This window comes from Meriones unguiculatus, chromosome 2 (genome assembly GCF_030254825.1).
Source record: "Meriones unguiculatus strain TT.TT164.6M chromosome 2, Bangor_MerUng_6.1, whole genome shotgun sequence".
Lineage (NCBI taxonomy): Eukaryota > Metazoa > Chordata > Mammalia > Rodentia > Muridae > Meriones > Meriones unguiculatus.
In genome coordinates this window covers 128,841,115-128,862,794 of record NC_083350.1, presented here as the reverse complement: position 1 = coordinate 128,862,794, position 21,680 = coordinate 128,841,115, and the positions used below count along the sequence as shown (strand labels likewise).

The 21,680-nt window shown below is 42.3% G+C and overlaps 1 pseudogene; it reads left to right on the top strand.

Annotated features, from left to right (window-relative positions):
- Positions 1–3,660: 3,660 nt before the first annotated feature.
- Positions 3,661–21,077, top strand: LOC110540352 (large ribosomal subunit protein eL31-like; annotated as a pseudogene).
- Positions 21,078–21,680: the final 603 nt, after the last annotated feature.

The following is a 21,680-nucleotide window of genomic DNA, read 5'->3' as shown; positions in this document are numbered from 1 at the left end:
AACAAAACCCATTGAGCATGATGGTGCCCACTTGCAATTCAAGCACTGAGGAGGCAAGACAGGCAGATCCTGGAACCCATCGGCCAGGCAGCCTAGACTAATGAGCAAATTCCAGTAAGACACCTTCTGTCTTAGGTTTTCTTTTGCTGTGATAAAATACCATGACCAAAAGAAACTTGGAGAGGGAAGGATTTATTTCATCTTAAAACTTTCAGGACACGGGGCTGGAGAGATGGCTCAGAGGTTAAGAACACTCCCTGTTCTTCCAAAGGTCCTGAGTTCAATTCTCAGCAACCACATGGTGGCTCACAACCATATATAGTGAGATCTGGTGTACAGGCAGAATGTTGTATAAACAATAAATAAAACTTAAAAAAAAAAAAAAACTTTCAGGACACATTCCCTTCTACCGTGAAGGAGATAAGAGCAGTAGTGACCCGGCTTGTTCAGTTTGCTTTTTTACCTGCAGTGAGAATTTTAGTTTCTTTAAAAAACAATCACAGAAAGAGGAGCACACTTTTGTTTTAACCTCAGGTGTGTAACTATATGGGGCTACTTCACATTGTTCAAAAGAGCTGACTATGATTTGCCTCATGCTATAGCAGTGGCACGAGTTTGCCAACTGCAGATAGTTTCCACAATTGTGTGATGTTCAGAATTCTGGGGATATTTCAGAGTTAGATAAATGCTAGAGCCACAAGAGGTCGGTATATTGTTGGTAGATTGTTGGTTGATTGCTGTTGATCTCTGTTTGTTAAGTAGTCAGGCACAAAGAATGAAGAAAAAGGAGGAGGAGGAGGAGGAGAAGAAGGAGAAATTAGATATCCTGATAGTGAAGATCAAACTTGCCCCAAGGAACTTGACACTCCTAATCAGCAGGAAGTAGTCTAATGATAACATCACCCCCTTTCCTTTCTATCCTTTTTTTTTTTTCTCCTATCTAGTGTTAGGGGGTGGAAAGGTGGAGAAAAGGTGAAGGGTGGAAGAAAACAAAGAGCACACAAAGTAGTCAAAGACAGCTACGAGGGCCACCTGCCCAAGGATGACACCGTCTACAGTAAGCCCTTCCACATCTATCTTCAGTTAAGAAAGTGCCCCCGTAGGCTTGCCTGCACGCCAATCCGACTGGGATGTTTTCTCAGTTGAGGTCCCCTCCTCTCCCGGGATTCTTGTCAAGTTGACCAAAACTAACCAGAACATCCTTTCTCAAAAATAAAAAATAAAAAATAAATGTTTTAAAAGGAAGATTATGAGTGAGAAATGATACTCAAATTTGTCCCACATACATATGGACTTTCACTCTCATACACAAACACACACACACACACACACACACACACCATGTAACTGTCTAGTTCTCTTAATAGGTTGAGTGTCAAAATTCACTCTGTGAATAGACAAAGGACCACCAAGTCCTATTGAACTTTGCCTAATACCTGCAGAAAGCCCTGAATGTTGCTACCACAGGACTAGTTGTAGCAAGCCAAGTTCACCCTCTTTTCCATACAACATAAAACAGGATGAGGCTACCAAGAGCTGGGATGTGTCCATGCTACAGAGCTTGCCTGTATGTTTCTTCAAAGCTGAGTTTTTCTTTAAAACCCAAGGTCATGTTCAGGAAATCATATCAGATGATGCTTTCTCAACATATAAACACTTACCAATATAACTGATGATTGCCGAACACCTCCAATATATGTATTCACAAGGAGCACACTGGGAAACCCATCTCTTTTTCCCCCTCTGTTCAAAGCATTGATGAAAAGGACAGACAAGCTACCATTGATGAGGCAGCACAGAGCATGAAGCATTGTATGCTCTGATATTTAGTTCTGAGTGGCCGCTATCAGAAATAACAGGCATAGCCTATCATCTCTGCACTGGGGAGTTAGAGGAAGGGAGATTAAGTCTTTCTTGGGCAAGATTGAAGTCAGCCTGAGCTACATGAGACCCTGTCAAAATACCTCCCCAACAACGATATAGTACTGATTGTGGTGAGAGTGTCCAGGACACAGAATGCAGGAGCCATGCTGTCTCTGGTGCTGTCTGATTGCTGAGAGCTAAAAATTAACCTGTAGCATCGTCTCTGCCACGGCTGTATTCTACTCTCTTATAGGTGGTAGACTGAGATGGGTAAGAGACGAGCCAGTGGCTTGGGGAAGACCTGGGTTCTTGGTCCTCTCTGCCACATCGCTGTTGATGGTGATGCTACAAACCCCGGGTGTTGATAAACACAAGTGACGTCCATCAGGTACTTACTATGGGTGGGATGCTCCTCCCAATGTGTCACAGCCATGAATTGAGTTAATAGCCACGAACGGTGAGAGGTGTTGTTTTCAAAATACCTCATACATGAGTGAGCACTTAAGTAACTCTCCTGGTGTCACACAACTCAGCGCCAGTCAGCCCGACTCCAGATGACAAGCTCCTAACAACTATATTCTCTCCTACCTCTCGAAGCCCACGTGTCGTCATCTCTAAAGTGCCGCTTATACGCCTCCTAAAATTATTGTGCCGGTTAGATGAGATAATGCATACATACTTAGCAGAGGAAGGAGGACCTCGCGTCACTGGCAATAAAAAACACCAGCCACGGTTCTTGTTTTGTTTTGTTTTTCTGTTTTGTTGCTTTTCTTCTCAGCTTGTACTCCAAAGGATGGAGCCAGCAGCAAAGATTTGAAGAAACTGTGTCTGTATTTCTTTGTTCTCTACCCACTAAGTCTTGTGTCCATATACTATGGTGCTTTATAATGATCACGACAACTTATAATGAGGATAACAATAATGAGGTCGCTGAGCGGCAAGGACATGTTGGATATCATACAACCCATCATTCTCTCAAGCCTGTGTACTTTAGAGCCTGCTCTGGTCCTGCTAGGCAGGTTTTGGGACATCAGCCATGGAGCCAATGCGGACCCTTCAGTCCAGAGGCAGCGCGTCGTCTCTGAGACATCGCCTCCCGAAGAACACTGGACTCTCCTAACTGTATGGTGATTTGGGTGTCAGGCTGAACCTGCAAGCAACATCAGGGTCCTTCAGTCTTTGTGCACCTGATACGCTGGCTTCGTGAGTGACAACACTGACCGGGTTGAGATCATGGCTCAGTGTAATCCTGTATTTTACTTACCCTGCATACAAGGCTGGGGGGGGGGGGAGGGGTTAGCAGCATTGTTCCGACATTCTGCCTCCCTTCCAGATTTAACACAGCAATCCTGCCCATCAATAGGTTCACGTGGACAGTCTCATGAGGCAATTTTCCTTGACCACAAGCCGGAGCCACCTCTTCTTCTATCCTAAAAGCCCGTTCAACAGAAGATGGGGTCTACGTTTAGGATGAGGCGAAAGCTGACTCAACAGGTGTCTTGTTCCCAATTCCCTCTGCTGTTATCAAACACCTGACAGAAGGAGCTGAGGGTTCATTTCGGAGCATGGGCTTGATGGGGAAGGCTCGGCTCTGGGCGGGGAGGGGGACAGGGGCATGCAACAGCCGCTTGCTCTCACCCCTGTGGACCAGGAAACACGACCTGGGTCTGATTTATAAACCTTACTGCCACCCCTGCCACCACCCCTGTCCTGGAGACTCACTGCCTTCAGGTAGACTCCACCTCCTAAACAGCTGGCGACCAAGTTGTTAGGCACACAGTCCTGCCGGAGGGAGCCATGACCACAGATGAAAGAAAGCTGGGCACCCGGCCGTGGGCAGGGGACTCCACCTACAGCGCCACGCACTTCCTTCGGAGGTCGGGAGACTGTGGAATCCCTGGTCAGAAACCAGCGTGCTGCGGGCTTTCCCTCGGGCCTGTCGTGTGGTTTAAGGCAAACCCGTGAGTATCTCAGTTGTCCACACAGAGATTAATATTTTCTGGCATCTTTCGCCACAGAGTTTAAAGTGTTTCGCCATATGTTACCTCTTTACTCCTGAATCCTGTAAAAGCTGCAAACAGACCTCAAGTACCGGAGAGGAAACAGGAGAAAAACAACAAACAAACAAACAAACAAACAAAAACCCCGGGAGCTCGCAGTTGCCATGTAGGCGTGATGGGAATGTATATCGTACTTCACTGTAAAGTACTGTTGTTTCCTGGAAACATCTATGTTGAAAACGTAATTATTAACAAAGAAACAGAGTCCTGCTTGTAGGCCTCTTGATCTGGGCATTTAAGGGAACTGAGGGGATTTGAAAAGCCGATGGAATAGAAAATAGAGAACTCAGCTAGGAAGAAGGCTGATCCATCCAGGCTTCACACGGTGTAACTGCCCTGTGTTTGTGGCCTACCACCTTGGAGCAAGGACGACTTCAGTCCTCGCCCCGGCCTTGTGAGGTCCGTTCTTGGTCGTTATTAGTTCCATTTTACAGCCGCAGGAACCAAGGAAGATCATTCAAACGGCTTCTCTGGGGCCTCAGAGGAAGCAAGTACCATGTGGAAGAGATTCTTGTACTTGGGCCCTTTCTTCCTTGCACAAATAGAGAAAGCAGGTTTTTTTCTGGCAAACTTCTCACAGCTGAAACTTCTCACAAACTTCTCATTTCTGCCCCAAAGAGGAGGCTGTCATGATGTCAGCCTAGGGGCACAGTCACAGCGGCAGCCTTCCTGAAAGTGCAAGAGCAGCGTTGCATAATTAAGAGGCGGCCTCAAGGTTTCTCCCTAATTGCAGCCAATGAGCTGCCAGGAAATTCAGAAGACTCCGAATCTCTTTGATCAACATCGATTGCTCACTCACGAATTAAACATCCACCAATGGCATTCAGTTAAAATCTGGCATTCTGTCCTGAGTGACTTCTCCAAAGGTAGGGCCTGGTTTCCGGTTAATTTTGAAGATGCGTGTGCGCGCCTGTGCAGGCATGTGTGCGTTCATGCCAGTGTGTGTGTGCATGTGTGTATGCCCGTGTGTGTTCGAGTGTGTTCTCACGTGTATGTGTGCCTGTGTGTGTGTCTGCGTGATATGTGGTATCACTTAGGCAACTGAGTATTAACTACACACTAACCATTGCCACTTGTTGGAAAACAGTCTTTCTGCTCAAAAACTTTGAGATTTAGAGAGCTAAACAACAACACACACGTTCACCAGTCCCAACAAAACCTAGCGTTTAAATACACACTACTTGAAATTTTCTTAACCACATGTTTCTTAATAATTGTTTATTTTTATTTTAGGTTTGTTGATGTTTTGCCTGCGTGTGTGTCTGTGTGAAAGCATCAGATTTCCCAGAACTAGAGTTACAGACAGTTGTGAACTGCTATGTGGGTGCCGGGAATCAATCCTGGGTCCTCTGGAAGAGCAGCCAGTGCTCTTAACTGCTGAGCCGTCTCTCCAACCCCTAAGCACATGTGTCTTTAACTTGATGAGTCCCGATAATATGTTCTTTCCAGGCCTGAAAAAATGGCTCAGCAGCTAAGGCACTTTCTGGTCTTTTGTTCCCAACACTTATGCTGGGTGGTTTACAATTGCCTGTAAGTCATGTCCCAGAAAAGCCAACACCTACTTCTAGCCTCTTTAGGCAACCCCACATGTGGCATACATTCAGACACACACACACACACACACACACACACCCCTAGATGTTAATAATAATAATAAGTTCTTTCTACATATGATAGAAAATAATAATAATAATATTAAGTTCTTTCCATATAAAAATTATTTAGTCTTTCAGCCAATATTGAGATTTAGGACCTGCCAAGTGGACTCTGCTTGCTTCCTCACAAAATAATTGTATCTGCAGGGTGTGGTGGCACACACCTCTAATCCCAGCTCTTGGAAGGCAGAAGCTGGCATATCTGTGTGGGTTTGAGGTCAGCATAGTGTATATAATGAATTCCAAGCCAGGCATATGTCACTACATAGTGAGATCCTATCAGAGGAACCAAGCCATCAAAATCCCCACAGTCAAGGCTCAGGGAGCACAGCAGAAGGTCAAGTAGAAAGACTATAAGAGCCAGGGGAACATGGAGTTTGCTATGAGCTTGTGTCTCTTAGAAATCTGGGAGAGGCTACCCCCACGGAGTCTCATCAGCATAGCTTCCTGCACAAGACCGGAACAAGGATGACGTGCAATGGGCATGATAACATGGAAGGGAGAACACTCCAACTTCAGCTCTAGACAAAGAACTACAGGCAGCAGGGAATGCTGAGAAAAAGAGAATCCCTTCCCCAGGGAAGAGCTCCCCAAGATGGTTACCCCATACCAGCTGGTCTGCCCCGAGGTTAGATATGTACAGGTAATATTCTATGGACTGAGAAGGTTGCATTTATGTATTTTGGTATGTGTACATACTTATATACATATATAGTACATATCCAACAATATATACAACAATAGTTAAAGCAAAAGAGGCCATGAATTTGAAAAAGAGCAAAGTGGGTACGTAGGAGGTGTTGAAGAGACGAAAGGGAAGGCTAGTCATGTTGTGATTATATTATAATCTCAAAAATTTAAAAAAATATATTATCACTAAAAGCCAAACAAAAAAAAATAAACCACAATACAAAACATTTTTTAAAACCCCTACATCATTAAAATGCAAGTAAATGCTGTTTCATTTACACTTTTGTTCCATCATATTGGTGTTAAAATTTCATTTCCACCTTTGAAGTTTTAAGCATGTGAAAAAGAAACCAAATACAAACCCTCTCTGCATACCAGAAGAGAGGTGTGGAAACCCAAACTTGCAATACAGGGAGGTAAACGTGGGTTGACAAATCCACAATATATGACCTTCTCTAGAGACAGCCACATGGGGTGCAGGGAGTGTGGAGTGCAGAGAAGCTTTATGGAGGAAGTGAGATTTGAATGCTTCTGAAACAGCAGGTCCCCAAGGTGACAGGAGGATGAGGACTTTTCCAGGCAAATGAAGAAGCATGTGCAAAGGCTGAACGTATGATTTGAGAGTCTCCCGGGAGTCTACCCATGAGGAGGGAAACTCTTAGGAAGGATGAAAAGTGGGGTAGTGTCTCTAGCAGTCGTCTTACTGCAGGCTGAGTCAGACACCAGACAACCGCAGCTGACGCTGTCTGCTCTGGTCTCCTCTTGTGACCCATAGCTGTTGAGATGCCTCTGACTTCTCTGTTTCTCCATCTTTCTCATTACAAAATGACAGGGCCTGCTCTTGTCTCAAACACACCACAAAGACCCCGTGCTCCATCACCGAGTAAGAGCAAACAGGCTGAAGCACTTTTTCCACTCTGGTGACTGTCTTTGACAAACTTAGAAATAACCTCTACATACAATAGATTTTAGTTAGAATCCCAGGTCCTCCGCCGCTAATCAGTATGCCATCTGACTGTCAGCATTTACACAAGCAATAGATCCTGCTAGTCTCCTCTCTCAACCACCGTTACTCCTTCCAGTAAAAGCTGCATGAGAGAGTAAAATGACATGGGGACAATTTGTAGGCTTTCCTTTCATAGTCCTTTTCACAGAAAATTGAGGCTAGTTTTCTTCTGTAGAAGTTAACAGTAGTCTCAAAAGATCCCTTTATAATGTTTATTGACGAAAAACTTTTCTATGCATTCTTCCTCAGTTGCTGGAAGGCTGTTCTGATGGGTTTCTTGTTTACTAAGTAACCTGGTGTTTTGGTATTATTTACACAAAGAACTGTGGTGTAAAAAAATAATTATATTATGTCTTAGGTTGGTGTCTTTAAAGAGCAGTTGTAAATGTGTCTGTTTGAAGTTTTATAGTGAAAAAAAAAATCACTAGAAGCTTGGAAGGTAAGCCGTGATGGGTAGCTACCTATGAAATAATTTTTAAAAGTTGAATATGTTTGGTGATGAGACATACATTTTCAAAAAACAATCTATATTGGCGAAAGGGAATTATACCGACCTGACTTTATTCTTCTGAAAGTAGATATACAGCTTTGCCAGTGCCATTTATTGAAAAGGTTGCATTTTGTTGTTTTTGTTGCAGCATGTTTTTGATACTTTTGTTCACGTCTATATGACTTTATCTCTGGGTTCCCTGTTATGTTCCATTGGTATACGCATCTCTTTGTGTACCAATGCCATACTGTCTTTGTCACTATGGATATGTAGGATTGTTTGGGGTCAGGTAACATGATGTCTCCATGTATTCTTTCTGCTTCAAGTTGCTTTCGCTATCATCTTCTTTGTGTTCCCATACAAATTTTAAGATATTTTTTTCTCATTCTATTACAAATGTCATTGGTATTTTTGTAGGTACTGTATTGAATCTGTAGATTGCTTTTGAGAGTACAGCCACTTCTCACAATCTGAATTCTGCCTGTCCAGAAGCATGGGACTTCCTCCTATTGTCTAGTGTCTTTAATTTCTTTTATCAGCATCTTAAAGTTTTCCTTATGAAAGTCTTTTACTTCCCTCATTACTTATGCCTAGATATTTTTTTGAGGCTATGGTAAATGAGAGATTTTTTTCCTAGTACCTCTCTCAGCAAGCTTGTTATTGGTGTATAGAAAAGCTGCTGATTTTTCATGTGTCATGTGTATACTACAACTTTACTGAGATAATCATGTCATCAATATCCTGAGTTAAGTGAAATAAATATCAATCGGTGCATTTTGAAAAAGAAGGTATGGCTATAATTATTTTGAGGGGACTGAGAATGATGACAGCCGACAGACCTAAGAAGGGAACAGTATTGTGCCACCAAATAATGAGACACATATGACAGACACATACGAAATAGTATATGTACACTTATCTCACCTAATACTTTGGAAATCTCCTGAGGTGGATTAATCATCACTCTTGCCATAGGTGAGGGATCCGTAACAAAAAAGGGAGGAAGAAATTCGTTCATAATTTGTTAAAGCTGATAATACAAAAAGAAAAGTTTTGAATCTAGGAATCACTGAGATTTGTGAAAAGGCCAGCCTTCACACACCCATTGACATAGGCCATGTATCTGCTGATAGGAAAGCTACTTATTGAGCATGCTTGGCCCCTACCTGTAACATCTCTTCACCGCATAGATACTTTTATAGATGTTAGAACTCATGATCTTTGATAGTCTTTCAGGTAAGTGTTACTAAGTCCCTCCGTTTTCCAGCTCAATAAATAGAAACATCATGAAATGAAAGAGCTTGCCTCTGTTAAAAGAGCTAATATAAGACTGAGTGAAGACTAGATGTCAGGTTTTCCATCTCCAAAATATGCTTGCCATCCCACCGCTTCTGATTCCAAACAGGTGGGAAGAAAAGGGTACAAGTTTGCCCCATACATGTGTCATGCACAAACCCCCCACGCACAGAGAGATAAAGGGGCACTGCTGTATCTCGTTGTGCTAATAAAATAACTCAAGCTATTAGCATGGCAGCTTTAACTTCTTAAGTAAAACTGCATTAGCAATTGAAACTGTTAGCAAACCTAATAACTGATGAAGGCCAAAAGAATCCTCCTCTGTATATGTTTTCAAAGAATATTATAGAGCCAGGTGGTAGTGGTGCACGCTTTTAATCCTAGCACCTGAGAAGCAGAGGCAGGCAGATCTCTGAATTTAAGGATAGTCTGGTTGACAGAGTGAGTTTCAGAACAGCCAGGGCTACACAGAGAAGCCCTGTCTCAAAGAAAACCAAAGGGGGGAAAATAATATTGTGGTTTTAATATATATATATATAATACACACATATTAGTTTGGCTATTAATAGCTTTTCAAAAACTCAAAACTTTTTAGAAATATAACAATTTTAATCATTTTTACTATGTGGGGAGTACAGCATCTTCTCAATTTAACTTGAATAGGGGGATATTTTCTTAAATGAATTGTTGCTAGCAACTTTAAAAAGAAAATAAACTAAGAGACATTTGGGTCTTGTTAATTCCTGAAGCTGAAATTTTGATATATAAAATGGAAAGGAAAGAGTAAAACTCTATGCTTTGAAGGATATTTAAAGGGTAATATCATTTAAAAAGTCAGTGCCAGCAATTCAGACACAGCTCGGAGAATAACAAATTCCTCTTCTGTGGTTTATAACTGGAGAAGAAAACAAGTCAAAAGGGAAAATTCCCAAGAAGGTTCGAATTTATTCCCCAGCCTTTGAGCCCAGTTCAAGCTTGCCTGTGTGGTTTTATTGCTCAGTTCACATACACACTCACTCTAAAGAGCGTAAGAGCCAAATTTTAAACATCCAGATCTTTTGCTTCTGGTGTGTAATGAAAACACCCCTTTTCAGATGTGTGATCATTTTGCTCCTCACAAGTTCAAGGTATGAGAAAAGAAAAAACAGTTTCAATAAGATAACTGCCTACAGCCACAAGTTTAAGCATTGTTCTTCTTTAATAATAGGCAGCCTGGGGCTTTCAGAAGCAAATAAACATAATGATATCTTTCAAGGTAGTCAACAGGGAACTTGGTGTCAAATTATGTATATAACCTAAATACCATGGAGTTACTGTCTGTACTTACTTCTTTATAGGAAAAAAATAAAATAATAATTTACATTTTAAAATGCTGGGATTTAACATAGACCTTTACTATAATAAAACCCAGTCTAGGGGGGAAATCTTGCTTTAACATTCCCTCAGGAATAAATTTTTATAGTTATAGCCAGATAAAATATGATTTGCCTGCGAGATGAAAGCTACTACCATACCCTCCCATCTGCATTACGTAGTACTTGGAAATTATACTGAAATTGTGTTGAAGTATTAGAGTAAAGTAAATTGCCTAACCAAAGGAAACATTCACAAATCTAATGCTTTAAGAAAGGATATGAGAAATGTTGAGGAGCACGTGTCTATTTTACTAAAGTCACGTAACAGAACGGTGAGGAAAGCTCACCTTAAAATCTGGGAGTTCAAGGTCTTGTGTTAAACCCCAAATTGGGCTCCTTACTGTCTTGGCATAACCAAGGAGCCAGTTGTAAACACACTCCATGTGTGGGCATTTGAGTGCCATCAAATACCTTTCAACCCTTCCCAGGGCACTGCCAGCCAAACCAGACCACATTATCTCTTTTTCCCCCTGGTCAGACTTGTAAAGTTTTTTGTTTTTTTTTGTTTTGTTTTGTTTTGTTGTTTTTTTTTTTTTAATTTTGCACATGGTAGCACCCCCCAGGTAGAATATGTTTCTGAAGAGAAACAAATCAGAATTCTTTTTCTTGCTCCTTTGAAACAGATACCCACTCTTAAGTCTGGGTGCTCACGTCTGTTCATGTCCAGGTGTTTGAACATCATGTCTTTACATATTTTGTAGGTGAAACTTTTCTTCTTGATGTAGTAGTATGAAATTTCAGTTTATCTGACCTGTGAGAATTTAAGTGGTGTCTCCTAACTTGGAAGGTATAACCCTTTACAGCCCTCCAAAATTTGCCATTGCAAATATTTGGGGAGGAGGTTGTTTGTTTGTTGTTAACTTTGGAAATAATTTTTTAAAAAGGCTACCACAATGGCTCATGGGAAGGGTACTTGCTGTCAAACCTGACTGAGTTTAATCCCCTGAAGCCACATGGTAGGAGAGAGCCATCTTCCTCCAGTTGCTATGTAACTTCCTCACACTTGTGACACCCATACCCCCCATGAGTACATGTAAAAAATTAACTAATTAATCAATTAATTAAAATCTAAAAAGAAATAAGATGCACCAACTTACCAGTTTAGATATTTTGAATGAATCTAATTTTTAAATGATTCGAAAACCAAACCAGGTCCTCTTGGCTTACCTTCCTATGATGGCTCTCTAGTCTAGGCACGTAAGGTGTCGGGGTACAGCATCTGGCAGGGACTGGTGGATACAGTTCTCTTTTACAACCGAAAACTATACCCTGGTCCGATCTCAGTGGGGTTCAGTGCTGCCAGCGTGCACAGGGCTTGTTTTGATCTGTTCTGGGGTTACACGCACGGCTCTCGTTCACACTAACGGCCTTTCTGTGTCAGCTCTACACCCATCCAGAGGCCACTAATTAAAGGTTGGAATTAGCCAAGCACGGTTTCACTACAAAACATGTGAAAGTTGTTAAAACTTAAAAGTAACTGCTGGTTCTCAATAGAGGCAAGACCGAAGACCGTCGAGACCCTTACAGTGTTACTTAAGCAAAAACATTTCACAGCACATTCAAGATGCTTCATGTCTGCTTGCTCAGTGGACAGCGGTGGTCCTCAACCTTCCTAATGCTGCAGCCTGTCAGCACAGTTCCCCATGTTGTGGTGACCTCCCAACCATACAATTATTTTCGTTGCTACTTCGTAAGTGTAATTTTTCTACTGTGATGAACCACAGTGTAAGTATCTGTGTTTTCCTTTGGTCTTAGGTAACCACTGTGAAAGGGTCATTTGACCCTCAAAGGGGTTACAACCTACAGGTTGAGAACCTCTGGTGTACAGTGTTAACATAGCAAACAAAACAAAACAAAAAACCAAAAAAAAACTAAACTAAAAACAAACAAAAGAAAACACACAAAAAATTGAACTTTAGGACTACCAAAAAACCAAGGCATAAAAAAAGGTAAGCAGGGAAATGCCCCATTTCCCTCAGTAGGTGACCTACACTCTGAGACTCTGGTCTGGCCAACACTTGTATCTGTACTTCTGGAAAATTTTCTGACCTGAATTGCATTGGTTTAGAAGTCAGAGCCAGAGCTGGGGCTAGCCAAAGGTGGCTGGCTGTGAGGTGAGCAGCTAGCTTGTACAACCCTATCAAAGACTGCAACTCCTGTTCCATGTTTAACTTTTTTCGTCTATATTCAGTGTACTGTGTAGACAGAGGGTGCATATTTAAAGAGTAGATAGTCTGAACTTATCCATGTACAGCTACACCAAGAACCTGAACACTGTCAGCACCCACAGAATATCTTTGAACTTAGCAACGTGTTTAACGGTGGATGTAATGTCTCACGCTGTAGTACATGTGAGAAAAAGGGAGTCCCCTTGTCTGGAACTCAGTAGCGATGACAACAGCAGGTGTTGAGTTCTGCTTATGTTTTTTGACAGAGATACAGGGTGTTGGCATAATGTATGTAAAACCGGCTGCTCCAGCTAGATCCAAGAATGGAGAGAAGTGGGGAAATGGGCAACATGCTTCCTAAGGGTACGCTCAAAGTTGGCCTTTAGAAAATCTCAGGAAAGCACCGGGTGTGTGTTCCTGGGTCCCAGATCCAAAAGAGAAGGGCTACACAATACGTCAGCAGGGATGCCCAGACCACAGCATTCAGTCTTTTGGAGCACGTCAGCAATATTGTTAAATAGCCTTCTGATTATAAAATCAATCAATCCATCCGTCAGTCCATCAGTCACATGAGATTTCCTACAGTTGTACGTAGAGATTGCTGAGCACCAAGACGTCATCAAACACTGGTGTTCACCATTATTATCACAGTGGCCAAAGTCTGGCTCATCCATCGAAAAAGATGCTTCCTGATTCCTCCCCGCCACCACCCCACCCCACCCCCGGCTCCCAGCCCAACAGTTCAGCTTCCTAAGGTGCACTTTGTTAGCTGTTAGCCTGACACAATCAAGTGCAAGACTAAAAGAGAATCGACCCCTATTGGTCAAAAAGCCAATACATGTCATCCCTTCTCTCAGTGGTCCATAATCTAAGAACTTTAAACTTCAAAACCCCCCACCCACTTTTTTTTTTCTACTATGTTTCCAGACTTGAATATGTATGACTACCTCTGGATTTCATTCTGGTACCCCATACCTGATCATGTTTGTAGAGCTGGAGGACTCTGCGTGTACTTAGTCAGCCACTGGGCGTAAGGCTAATCTCCAGGCTATTCATTCCAGAACACAGAACCTCGGAGGATCAGGATCCAGGAGACCAAAGAACCTCTGTTGAGCCAGGGATGGCCACTGGTTCAATGTGCTGTACTAAATGCACAGTTCCCACAGATGAAACTTTCCAAACAACAGATTTGTTCAGAAATAAAAAAGCCTCCAAACATGTGAACTGCTGGCCTTCATTTCAGAGAGAGTACTGGCATGTTACTGACAGGCCTAAGCATAATTGAGATGCATGTCAAATCAATGCAGTGATAAAAACCATGAAAGCAAAATACAATCCCTGCTAATGTAAGAACATAATTTTTATCATTATGGTTTTCTATTTTGACCATGATTTTTTGCATCTGATAGTCTCTATTTTTAGCATTTGCAGTTTCTCTTATTTTTCTTTTAAAATTTAGTCAGCACAACAGCCCAAATTTTTTTATACAAAAAATTGTTTTTACATATCTATCTAGTGATATACATATTTTATGTATACACACACAGGCACACTCTCCTATCTACACATGTGAGCATATACAGAAACACATATATATGCATAATCCTTTGTTGAATAAGTAACTTCCTGACCTTCATATTTCCCTGCTTCTCCTATCTTCATTCAGTGCACATTTAATTACACTCACACTTGTTTAAAAAACTATGTTAGCTAAGTTTAATTATTTATTATGAAACAATTTGATATACTTTTTCTTTTTTCTCATTTATTTATTTTATTCACTTTACACCTTTGTAGCCCTTTCCCCCCTCCCTCATTCCCTTCCCCCGGAGGAAAAGGGGAGCTCCCTTTCCATCGACCCCAACTCATCAAAATGCATCAGGATTGAGCATGTCCTCTTCCCCTTCTGGCCTCTCAAGGCAGTCCTGCCAGAAGAAATTGATCTAAACTCTGCAAGTGAGTCCATGTCTGATGTAGTCCCCACTTCCCTTACTAGAGTACCCACTTGAACTTAAGCTGCCCATCTGGTACACCTTTGTAGGGGGCCTAGGTCCAGTTCATGCATGGTCCTTGGCTGCTGCTTCAGTCTCAGGAAGCCCCTCTGGGTCCTGGTTAGTTGGCCCTGTTGTTTTATTTGTGGCATTCCTGTCAGGTCTGGGTCCTTTTCTCTTTCCTCCCACTATTCTTCAAAACTCCCTACATATAGACCAATGTTTGGTTGTGAGTCTCAGCGTCTGTTTTGAGGTGCTGATGGGTAGAGCACCTCAGGGAACAGTTCTGACAGGCTCCTGTGTGCAAGCTTAGCAGAGTATCCTTCATAGTGTCAGGGGTTGGCACTCTCCCATAGGGTGGGGGTTCTGATATCAGGGGAATTCAAACAGTGACTCCCGGTAGCAGAGACCATAGAGACTGAAGAGGACATTCTCTAACTAGACTAGTCTTCTAGTAAAGGACAGGGAACACCAACCCACCCGCAAAATTTACCCTGCCTACGAGATGTGCAGGTATAAAGATAGAGGAGATAGGGCAGAGATTGAGGGAATGCCCAACCAAAGCCTGGCTCAACCAAAGACAATTCAGTATTTTTAAATAACTCTTTAGTCAAGAATTTGCATTTAGAGGGTTGTTTTTAATTGACTGTGGTTTGGGCTTTTGCTAAGCATGGTAGACTAATAGCTGTGTCCCCAACTTTTGGGGGGCTATGGAAGAGGATTGCCAATTTCAAGCTCACCTCCATTACATAGGGAGATTGAAGCGAACCTGGGCTACATAGCAAGACTCTGTCTCAAAAATAAGTCAATTGAGACGAATAATTATTTATGTAAGATCTGCTTACTATGTGATTTTATTAGGCTGACAGTCGGGGTTGGTCCATGCTTGTATACTGATGCCAGTTGCTGGCCCTCAAGATTTGGTTGCTGCCTGGATATACCTATCCTTGGTGTGTAAACCTGCCTAAGACATTATACCTGATTGGTTGATTAAACAGCCTATAACTGGGCAGAGTAGAATGGGGTAGGCGTGGCTATGATTCCACAGCTTCAGGTCCAAGAGAATCATGGGAACTAGAGAGACCGGAAGAGGGGAGGAAGGAGAATGTCACAATAGATTAGAGCGGAGAAGAAACCACGTGGGCAGGGAGGAAGGACTCCAAGAGTGGTGTGAAAAGCCCCAGATGAAGAATACAAGCAAGTATCTTGTGATCATGATTAGAAAGGTAGCCCAGCTAGGAATGATTAAGGCAGATGGCATTGGATGGGGGCTGGGAGATGGCTGGTGAGGTTATTGAGACAGTGTACGTAGAAATATCTGTCTGGCCAAAGGCAATAGGGCTATATTAAAACCTAACAGGTGTCTGTGTTTTATTTGATTGACAGCAGATAAGATAATACTGCCGTGATAATCAGAAGGCAAATAACAAACATTATATGGCACAACACTCATTTTTATTTGCAACAGGCCACGTTATTTTTTTACAATTTGATAAGGAAAAGTAAAATGACATTGTGGGTAAAATACAAGCTGGTGTGAAGACAAGGTAATGATTCTGTCACTAAGAAACCACGAACAAGCAATCAGAGATGTAGACACACAGACCACTGGCCCAGACACCCTTGAGGTTGCCTTATGAGTGGAGCATCACCTTCCTAGAAGACATTGCCATAAATTCTTGCCAAGAGTGTACTGGAGATTCTCAGAGACTTCCATCTTACTCAGTTCTAGTGCCAAAGCCTAACTCATGGCTCTGATGTCATCAAAACTACCTGCTTCTGTAAGATGGCCTAATTCCATGCAGTCTAAGAGGACACCAACTAAAATAAAGACTTTGAGTAAACAGACCAATAGCAGGGTTTGTTTGACAGGCGTGGTGATTAAGTGCAATTAAAAAAATTCTCTCTAAAGGTGCAATAATTTAAAATATGACTTTTCAATTATTTAATAAGTGAAAAATGGGCAATAGTGTATCTTAAAATAGGTCGCCTTATTGCTAAAATATGCAGTATAGGTTCACTGTGATTATATTACCAACTATTCTTGCATATGTTTAAACGCAAAAGCATATTAATTTTAATTATGTAGACACTTTGGAAAAGGTACCTCAATAGAGGGTCCACAATTTCTTTTTTACTGGCAGTTAAAACTTCAGGCACAACCCTGAAGGTTCTTTTGCTCCTCCAACCACCTCTCCACCATTTCTAAGATAAACATGAATAAGTTTTATAATTAGAAACATGCATGTTATTATTTGGGAGGGAGAAAATGTTGAGGTTCACTAAAACCACAGATATTTTACCTTAATTTATGTCTAGTCTTTGGGAATTTGTTAACTTTTCACAATGTTGGAGAATTTCTTAAGGTGATACTCATGGAATTCCATTGTTTGTGTGATTTTATAATTAAAAATCTTGCAGATACTCCTGATTTCTAAGTCTATCTTGTATGGATAAATGGAATCCAAGAAACAATGCAATTAGCAAGAGTGAGTCTCGGGAGGTTCTGGCTCTGAGTGAGCAAACCTGAGATTTACAACGCAGGCCCAGCGAAAACGTCTCATTACCTAGGATTATCATAATCCTGGAAATGACAAATTTTGAAATTTGTAGATTCATTTCAAGACCACAGAGCAGACTGAGAGAAGGGGGCCTGTATTTACTGTGACCAGGTGTTCCTGGCCCACCCTCCTTAATAGCTGAAACCACATTGCTTTACCCCCAGAGCACTGCTCAGGAAGGCATAAAAGGCAGGGGCACTTACGGAGGCCTGGTAAAATCTTCACCTTACAGCTCAAAGGGTCCCTCATTCTGGGAGCAGAACTTAGCCGCTTCCACGTAAGGGTGAGAAGTTGCTGAGATCTCTAAAAACAGATGTGGAAGTAAGTAAACTTGCTCTGTGTCTCGTACGTCATCCTGCTGGACCCAACAGTCCAAGACATTGAACTCATTAAAACGAACATGAGGAGGGAAAAATAAAAAAGCAAAGACAAACAACAAATTGGCTAATTCTCAACTTACCTAGAGAGGAGTAGTTGTAAAATTACATTTTCTTACATTGAAAGCCCAATGTACAACATAAAATAATTCCAGTACCAAAGAGATGCAGACATCAGTCTGTTTAATCCATTTGTAGGGCTAAAATATGTGATATTTTTATAGACGATAAGAACAACTGTCTTTTTCAAGAAGAAAGCTTTGTTTTTTAAAAGCACTTATTATTTTAAGCATATATGTGCCTGCATGTGTTAATGTGCATTACGTGGGTACAGGGTCCCTCAGAAGCCAGAAGATTCTGTTAAATGCCCTAGAACTGGAGTTACAGGCAGTTGTGAACTTCCATGTAGGTACTTGGAACCAAACCTGGGTCCTTGGCAAGGACAGCAAGAGCTCTTAACCCCTGAGCCATAGCTCCCAGAGAAAGCTTTCTTAATATTTTACCCCACTTACAATGTTTTTTTCAGAAGATGGAAGCAATCCTTAAAGAGCTATTACATTAATGCCATGTGTGTTGGGGAACACCTGTTGTGCCAGGCCTCAGGAGGCAAGGAAACTGCCATGCACTGAAGGCCAACCTGAACTACCCAGAGAGTTTCAGATCACAGTGTGAACCCTCACTTCAAAGCAGTGTCTAATTCAAGCATCAAAAAATCACACAGCATGGCCCAGCGACCCAGGAACATGGTTGCTCTGCCAGGGCAACCACAATGGATTTCTGTGGGAGCTCCAACCCCCCACCCCATGCCATACTTCACATGAAGTGGGATAGAATGGGAAGGAAGAATCATGGGGACAGGCTGACTCAACTCTAGGCTGACTCGACTCTAGACCCCCATACTTCCCAGCTTGTGACACTGGGCAATTTATTTTGGTGCTATCTGCTTCTGTTGCCTTGTTTTCTGAGAAAGCTGATCATGACAAGATGGATTGTAAGTTCCTCCACCTTTAAGCAGAAGCTGACAGCTAACCAAGCTAGGGCTAGATTCATAAATTCAACCAAAGTAAAACTACAGACAAGAGAAAAAACAAAACAAACAAACAAACAGTTTCCCAGTGCTGAGAACATTCTACGCACAGCTCTGCACTATGTGGCTTGTAATTCTTTTCTCCTTCGTCTGGGTGCAAATCTCCGAACAAACGGAATGGAGGGGAGCAGAGTAGTTTCCAACCCTTTCCAGGAACATTGGAACAAAATAAGACTCCCACCAGGCCGAGGTAGAATTTTTAAAGATACAGGAGATGCCGGAAATACATTCACCTATCAGAGTGACAGCAGAAACTCTCATTTCCACTTAGAACCCGGTTGTATTAGAAGTAAACCTCCTGGAAATGAAACTTCGGGTGCACGTCTGTATCTTTGGTGCCTTCCATCACTGACCGCCAACAGGAAATGACAGAGAAGACTAAAGAAGCCATCTCACCAGCAGGAAACACCATGACAAGAGCCTAGTTGCAGAGATGTCTTGGGACCTTTGCCATCCTAGCAGTCAAAAGATGGGGACAGTAACAGTGGATTACCACCTTCTTTCCACTCAACACTTCTCCTTCTGCCAGGAATTCTCAAATGTCACAGGCAAAGATAATGTACATGCTCCATAGACTGTGAACAATTTTCCTGTAAACTTGTATCTGGCAATGTTAAAGCTCAATATAGCCTGAGCGCAACAGCAAATGGCCTGGGCACTATCTGCCACACTGCTCCAGTACTCCAGGGTGGAAGAGGACCCTGTGATTCTGGATAAAAGAGGCAAAAAAAAACACACACACACACACACACACACAAAAAAAAAAAAAAAAATGGTGACAAGAGCAAGGCACTGTGGGCACAACGGTAGCTCCATCAAAACATTTGCATTTGCCCTGACAAATACCTGATGATGAACGTGTTATCAGCTTGGCTGACTGGCAAGGAAAACACAAAACACACTCTTGGGCGCTGTAGAACACACTGGTCACAAGCCCTAAACTCATACCGGCTTAAGATTGTTCCCCCACCACTTGAAAAAAAAAGTGTATCTTGTTTTAATTATGCCCCTGCACGCCCATGTTTGTGGGTGTGTGTACGTGAGTGTAGGTACTAGAGAAAGCCGGAAGAGGGGTTGGATTCCTTGAAGCTGGTGTTGCATGCAGTTGTGAGCTATCAGACCAGGGTCCTTGCAAGAGGAGTATGAGTTCTTAACTGCTGAGCCATGCCCCCAGCCCTACGACGGCCTTCTTTTAACTAGTGTCTGCATAGCAAGGGTTCAACAGAGAGAAAACATGACGAGAGCTCACCTTACCATGTGTCAGATTCTACGTTCAAAGCTTTGCCACCCGTGTTAGCTTATTTAATCCTAAGAACTCCATGATACACTGAAAGAAATCGAGTAATTTGGAGATGGTTAGATGTTTGTTGTTTTACCAGTGTAACCCTTGACAATTGTAACATTACATAATCAGTATCAGCGCTTTTATGTGAGTAAGTAAATGCCATCCAAATTAGGAGTCTAGTTCCCTGCAGCACACAAGCTCATCAGGTAACCATTTCTTAGGAGGGTAGGATAAAAGGCTAAGGATTTTAGAAAGTGACCAGGATGGCTTGACGTCAGCAGTGATCACCACACATCCCCCTCTCCCTGTTATCTTTCTATTGCTGAGTTCCCTGTGAATGTGTTTAAAGCATTTAAATTTCTAAAGTAACTAGCTCGTGATTTCTGTTTTGAAAGTAGTAATTTGCTGGTTCCCAAAATACAGTAGCGAATCTTTCCTAGAGCAATGGGCCTCTAGAAATTGTCTGTGCTAAGGAGCAGAGGCTTCACACATAGGCTCATGAGATAACTAAGCACAGGATGAAAGGCTGAAGTCCATCTTCATTCTACGTCGGTCTTGTTTTTTAATGAAAATGTGTGTATATGTGATTGTCTGTGTTCATGTATGTGCTTGGGGGGGTGGCTACCCACAGAGGCCAGAAGAGAGCATCTGAGCTCCCGGAGCTGGTGTAACAGGCACTTGTAGGCTGACACTCTTTTTGCTTCATGCTTGCCTTAGAAAATATGAATTCCCACTTTCCAGGTTGGGCCCCGCAGAACAGCTCCCGCAAAGAAGGGTGTCAAGAAGAAGAAGGGCTGTCCACCATCACCAAGCTGGTGACCCGGGAGTACAGCGTCAGCATTCACAAGCACATCCATGGAGTGGGCTTCAAGAAGCGTGCTGCTCAGGCACTCAGAGAAATTCGGAAATTTGCCATGAAGGAGATGGGGACTCCAGATGTCTGCATTGATACGGGGCTCAAGAAAGCTGTCTGGGCCTAAGGAATAAGTGATGTTCCATATTACATCTGAGTACGTCTGTCCAGAAAACATAACAAAGATGAGGATTCACCAAACAAGCTCCACATGTTGGTAACTTACGTGTCTGTTACCACATTCAAAAACCTACAGATGGTCAATGTGGATGAGAATTAACCTACTGAATGTCAAATAAAGTTGAAAAACTGGCAAAACAAAAAAAAAGGAAGGAAGGAAGAAAAAGAAAAGGAAAGAAAGGAAGAAGGAGAAGAAGAAGAAGAAGAAGAAGAAGAAGAAGAAGAAGAAGAAGAAGAAGAAGAAAGAAAGAAAGAAGGAAAGGAGGAAAGAAGGAAAGAAAGAAAAAATGTGAATTCTCAGTATCCTGTGCCCACCACTTGCTGCCATGCTGCCCTGCCACAGTGATCTCTCTTACCCTTCAGGAGATGCAAGTTTCAAATACACTCTTTCTTTTTCACAAGAGTATTTTATCACAGCAACAGAAAAGCAACCAGTACAATCAAGGAGAGCATGATCTAACTTACTCATCCATCGAGGCTGAAGGCACTGATCTAAGTCATTGTCCTAAACCTCTGGTCACCATGGATTTCAGCAACAGCAGAATCTTGAGGGACTGCCTTTTCCATTCCTAACCTCATCAGAGGGCAACTTCTCACAATGGTGAGACTACATCCCGGAACAACAATGACTGACCCTTGAGGACCCTTTAAACCAATGGTTCTCAGCCTGTGGGTTGCAACCTCTGAGGGTCGAACAACCCTT